We start from the raw sequence: 6104 nt of genomic DNA, 5'->3' as shown, positions 1-6104 counted from the left end.
CCTTCGAACGACGGTCAGTGTTGCCACGGTACCGTGTCACAAATGCGCTATACCCGCTGAAGTACTGGAAGTGGGCCAGGGAAAACACGGGGAATGCGGGAGATGGAAATTCAAGACGATGAGCAACACGTGAACAAGGTGAAAGCAGTAGCCAACGTTTCGACAAGTGGGCTTGTCTCGTAAGGCACGTACGAAGGATTTTTTTTTCAAGGGGGGGGGGGGGGGAGGGCAACCCAAGGTAACATTTCTATGCAATTGAGTAGGGCGTGTACCTTTACTAGTGCAAACGTGAATAACACCCACCATTCGCCATAAACACGCGTAAATCCGCAAAAGAGAAATGAAATAAGGTGTATCTCACAGGTACGCCTGTGAGGTACTCCTTTCCTTTACTTGGCGAACAGCGAACCCCGTCAAATGGATTTACGCAGGACAGAATCGTAAAATAAAGATTACTATAGTAGAATACAGCTTTAAAGAACAGCATTTGGCAACCAAGGCACATGGACCGCGCAGGTATGGTCGCTAGAACTGGCAGAAGCAAACAAAATCATCGTGATGCGGCATTTTCAAAATAGCGACCTACTTGATGCCCCCGGAGCGTTGTTGCGTACTCCAGGGTAGCGTACCGTACTGCTGCCGTGAAGTAGCGACGCCTGTCTATCGAAGCTCGACCGACATTACTTATTGGGTAGCGTGGCGTTGTCGGCGGGCTGCAGGCATCCGGTAGATCATGGCGACCAAGCAGGGGCGAGACAATTTGCTAGTGCGAAACTTGCACTGTTTATTCAAAGGTAGTTGAAAGAAAATAAGAAAAGCATGAAGTATGAAGTATCAAGTATGAAGTCTCTCAAAGTACATTTCGGAGCCCCTTAAATAGCACTCTACAAGTGTGGGCGGGATCTTGCTTCCGTCGAAGACACGTGACAGGCACGGAGAGAGGGCCCCTCCTCCTGCAATACCGAGCACGGGAAGGAGAAGTCGATCCTCTTTTCGACAAATCCGGGGAGAAGGTCGGGTGAATGACCTCTCCGGCGCCGTGGGGTCCGGCCAAGAGAAGGTGGAGGGGATGAGGTAGCACACACGATGCCACGAGCACGAGAAGGTGGAGGGGATGAGGTACCACACACGATGCCACGACCAAGAGAAGGTGAAGGGGATGAGGTCGCCCGTGGGCTCCGGCTCAGAGGGTAGGGTGAATGACCTGGCGCCACGTGGTGTCAGACGCCAACCCTAACAGCGTCTGCTGTTCTTGAAGAGTCTCTTGATCGGCGGAAGCAATGATGTGTGCAACAGACATGGACAACGTGTACGGATTCTGAGCATTTCACTTTTTAAAAGTCTGCGGTTTTTTCACTGCTGACCCTTCACTGCTGACCCCGTTTTACTCATGAAACTTCACTGCCAACTGAACTGAAACTTGAAAATAAATAGCTGTAGCGAAGCAAGCAGTTTATTTCAGTTCAATAAAGAATTAGGCTTTCACATTGCACTATAATAGGCGAGGGAAAACGTATAAAATTACGCGCTAATAATTTTATTTTTGTGGTTACCGCCTTATTTGGGTAACAGGAAAAGTTTGAAGTACGAATTATTTGCAGCCTCGCAGAGGAACAGTGTCTGGTGGTCATGAGGGCGTGGGTGGGGCTTCACTGCAGACTTAAGTCGCATCCGACTATAATAGCGTTTTTTTCAGTTATGTCTGGAAGAATTCTAGAAAAATATATATTTGCGGAACTACCACATATCTTTTCGATCCCTCGTTTACTGCTTACCAAGTGCCCCAAACCGACTCGTATTATTATTTGGGAAGTTGCGTAACGACGCGTGGTCGCCAGTCCCGTACAACAGCGTAGAGCGCAGGACGCTGCGGTTCTAGATGTACTGGGCCCACCGCGGAAGGCTAGAAAACCACCGAAATAAGCACAGCAGAGAAGTGGCTACGTCAGGCGGCTCGACTGAAGCGTCATTCAAAACAAACGGAATTGTTTTCCACTTCCGGCGGCGTTTTCTCTACTTCCTTTTTAGATAAAGTGATGCTGATCCATAAATATTTTCATAAAGAACAGTTAAATTTGTTAATTTTCACTTTTCTTTACTGTTTGGCTGAGCCTTGGCTCTCTCCCTCAGTAGATCATTTAATATCTCAACTCCTTGAGACTCTTGTTTCCAGTTGCCAATTTCGCGCTAAAGGTGCTGTACAATTAGGGAAAAACCAGATGAGGTAACGGGCGACAGTCATATTGCTTATGGGTTTAACGGTTATTGCAGGGTCTGATGATGGGCGTTGTTTCGCATTATGTTATTTTCCACCTTATCTAACCCATATCGCGGGTATATGGCTCCTAGGATCCGCCAGCGTCGCGGCGAGCCGTCACTCGAGGAACTAATGAAGCGAAAGGAAAAGTGAGTGAGTGAGTGAGTGAGTGAGTGAGTGAGTGAGTGAGTGAGTGAGTGAGTGAGTGAGTGAGTGAGTGAGTGAGTGAGTGAGTGAGTGAGTGAGTGAGTGAGTGATGAATGCCTGCAGAACGATTAGCCTTCCCCTGTTAGGGAGGCGTCAGCGCCATGACGTCACCGCGGCGTGTGGCGCCTCTACTTCGGCCGCGGCCGCACTACTCCCTTTGGTCGACCGCGCCTGCCCCTCTTTTGGAGTGGCAGCCTCCCTCCGGTTTCGCTCGGTCGTTGCCTTTCGAGGGCCGCTGAGTTCTGCTGGACGGCCTGGGCTTGGACATCTTGATCATAGCACCTCGTTGCGGCCTCGAGCCGCGGCAGGATCGTTGTTATCGTTGCAGCTTCGTGCGGATTCTTAGCACAGTCCCAAAGGATGTGAGCTGCAGTGGCTCTTTCCTTTCGGCACACACAACAGAGGTCACTTATATAAACACTTGGACACACGTGCCTCATCAGCACCGGGGTGAATAACGACCCCGTTTGAAGTTGTCGATATAGAACCCCTTCCTTACGGGTCAAGCCCGGATGATGTGGCGGCATAGCCCTTCGCTGTAGTCTGTAGCACTTCCCAATTTCGTTGTAGGTCTCCGGCCGCAGCTTGTTCCACGAGCGCATAGACAAACTGACCGCAAACCGAATTACTTTCCTGGTCCCTGGATGAGTCCAAACAAAGAAGGTTGAAATAACGAAGAAACAACGATGTGCGTGACCGTTGAACAGATGGTGACAACTTAACGCATCTCGAGTTTATCGCGCGGGCACCAAACCGGTGAGAAAATTGGCCTTCACACCCCAGCAAAGGCCAATAACTACCGCCATAGAAAAGGAGTGAAAAAGGCAGCAAAATGTTGACCACCGAATAGCTGTCAAGTCTAAACAATGATTTGGCGGCAATTTAGGAATGTGTGTGAGGAGTGGTGGCGTGTACGGGGAGGGGTATGCCGGTTAATTCCAGCCCCCCCCCCCCTGGGTACGTGCCTGAAGTGGGCTTTTCCACGCCATTAGGTTGCCCTACACAAGATGGCCGCCATGACAGGCTTGCTAAGAGCGAGGGTGACGTAAGAAAACGGTGGTGGCAACGATAGCGGCGCCAGCTCGTGCGTTCCTCCGTTATTTCCTCTTCTGTGTTGACGTCGGCCATCTAGCGTGGGTCAAACTAGACGTGTGGCGAAGCGCAGTCGCAGAATTTCGCATATCTGCTACGCAGCAAAGCGAAGCTGCCTTCTCCACATGCAAACCCTTGTGGCGGAGAAGCTAGATCTACGTGGGACACTTTGTACACTGTGTGCCCCATCTAACACTGAGCAAGTTTTAACGCGAAGCACTATAGACGAGGCAACCTAAAGTTTGCCCGCGCGGCACCAGCGCCGAATGCTCCCCTAGCGGACCGATGGAAGTTTCGAGGGTCGTCGCTGCGCTAGCGCGCGCCTGTGTTCTGTACGGCGGGAGCGCTCGTGCGCGTGGTTTTTGCGATGCCGAGTGCGACCTCATCAGCCAGGAAAGGTGGCACGCAATAGTGATGTGTTGTTGATTGCCACAGCAGCCACGAAAACACGAAAGGTTGTACGCCGCCCGTGAAGTTCTACAGATTTCCTGCGAAGTGGTACGAGAAGGACAGACGACAAGCATGGATAACTGCAGTGCGCCGAGTCAAGTAAGTCTCATACTTTCGCATTCGCGTGTAATATCTTGAAAGCGGAATAGTCATATGCCTGTTGTTAGTGCACGGCCGTTTGTTTAGTCGTGTCGCGTTGTTGAATTGTGGTGGCATCCGCCGTTTGTTAGCGGTAAATGCAGGCGTGTTGCGCCGCTAAGCTCTACGACGCGTGCTCGATTCCCAGCCACGGCGGTCGCATTTCGATAGGGACAAAATGCAAGAACACCCTTGTTACCGTGTGCTTTGATTTTTGTGCACGGTAAAGAACCCCCAGAGGTTAAAATTATTCCTGAGACTCCCCATTACAGCGGGCCTCATAATGACTTCGTGGTTTTGGCATGGTTTTGGCACTTAGAACCCCCGAATTTATTTGATTGCACTGTGCCTTCCCTCGCGATCGGCATGGACGAGCTCAAGAGAATTATTTCCCTTTTCCAAACGCTGCAACTTAAATTACTAGTTGTGCAGGTAACGAAAGGGGCCGCGCGCTACTTTTGTGTGGTAGCAGAGCGTATTTAATGCAAGCCGCGGTCGTCGCGTGCGTCGGGAAGCGGCAGGTCGGAAAGCAGCCGCTCGAGACGTGCGCGTTATGTTTGTTGTTTGCCCATGCTTTCCAAGTATCTAAGTGTGCAAGTATCATAACTTGTAGTGGTACCACTCTTGTAGAATAATATATGCACACAATCACAGGAACGTTACCTTTGCAAACGTATTATTGGGAGTAATTTAATCACCACAACAAATAGGCACCCATACTGTTTCATTCATATGCGATGCAGGTGGAAGCGGTGCCAAACAGACCAATGGCAATCACAACAGTCTTCTCAGCAGTCAGCACCACCGGGACATCTGCTTTCGTACTGCAGCGACGCAGCTCTTGAGCAGCGGCAAGACACGTGTGAAACAGACTCCAGAAAAAGCCTTTGTGAAGTGACGGAACCGTCAAGAAGCAGCCCAATAGATCTGCAGTCATCGAGTAGTATGACAACAGAAGTTCCTGCTGCCAGTGTGACTTATGTTGTAATTGAAATAAAAGTGGCTAAATTTCTGAACATGGTGCGTACAGTCGTAAAATTTATGAGCGTGAACACGGGAAAGCGTGCCGAACTGTACAATCAGCGCAGTCTAGCGCACGCTGGCAGTAACTTCGCGAACGAGATATTCGCGGCTAAGGCTTTATTTTTATTTTATTTTAGATTTATTTTATTTATTTTATTTATTTATTTTATTTATTTTTAGATCAGCGGATGCACTCCCAGCCAGCTCCCGCTCACTGTCTACTTCGCACAGCGATAACGGATAACTGATAACAAAGGCGCGGGCACTAAGCGGCTGTCACTTTCCCATGCATGCGCAAAGCGATAATCTGATGCGGGTTCCCAGCCGCTAAAGCAACATGTGTTCCTTTCCAAAAGGAGTGCCTGGATCTTGGGCGTGCGAATTTGTAACCAATGGCAAGGAAACCTATGCATATGGTCATTTTGATGTTATTACCATTTCATCGCCGCTCAGATATTCTCAACAGTGGAGTACGGTATACCTTATAATTGCAGATCGACTTTCCAGGTGCGAAAAGAAAATAATAAAATTACGTTTTAAAATAACCTTTACCAGTGGTTTCATCGAGGTGGCGCCTTCAATAGTCATGCACTACTACAACTAAAGATACGCTTTGACATCTCGAGGAATGCCATTGCTGCTTCTCTCAATATTTCGCATTGTAGTGGCCTCAGTTGTGTGAAAAATTGACCATAAGCTAAGTCTGCAAAGACGCTCACGTTTTTCGTTCTCTTATGTGTGAATATATTTTATATATACAGATATTCTGCCGCCGTTTCACTTCTTTAAGAAAAAATCTAGAATCAAGATTTACACAGCTTGGTTTGAGCTTTTCAATTATAAATATCCTTTCTCTAGGAGCCTCCTCTCTTGGACAGTGCCACAGGGATATTTGCTCAACCGTGGAGGATTTTATAATTGCTACAAAGAGATTGTC

Source organism: Dermacentor variabilis, chromosome 7 (assembly GCF_050947875.1).
Source record: "Dermacentor variabilis isolate Ectoservices chromosome 7, ASM5094787v1, whole genome shotgun sequence".
In the NCBI taxonomy this organism is placed as follows: Eukaryota; Metazoa; Arthropoda; class Arachnida; order Ixodida; family Ixodidae; genus Dermacentor; species Dermacentor variabilis.
The sequence above is the reverse complement of the archived record's forward strand: the minus strand, read 5'-3'. Positions refer to the sequence as shown.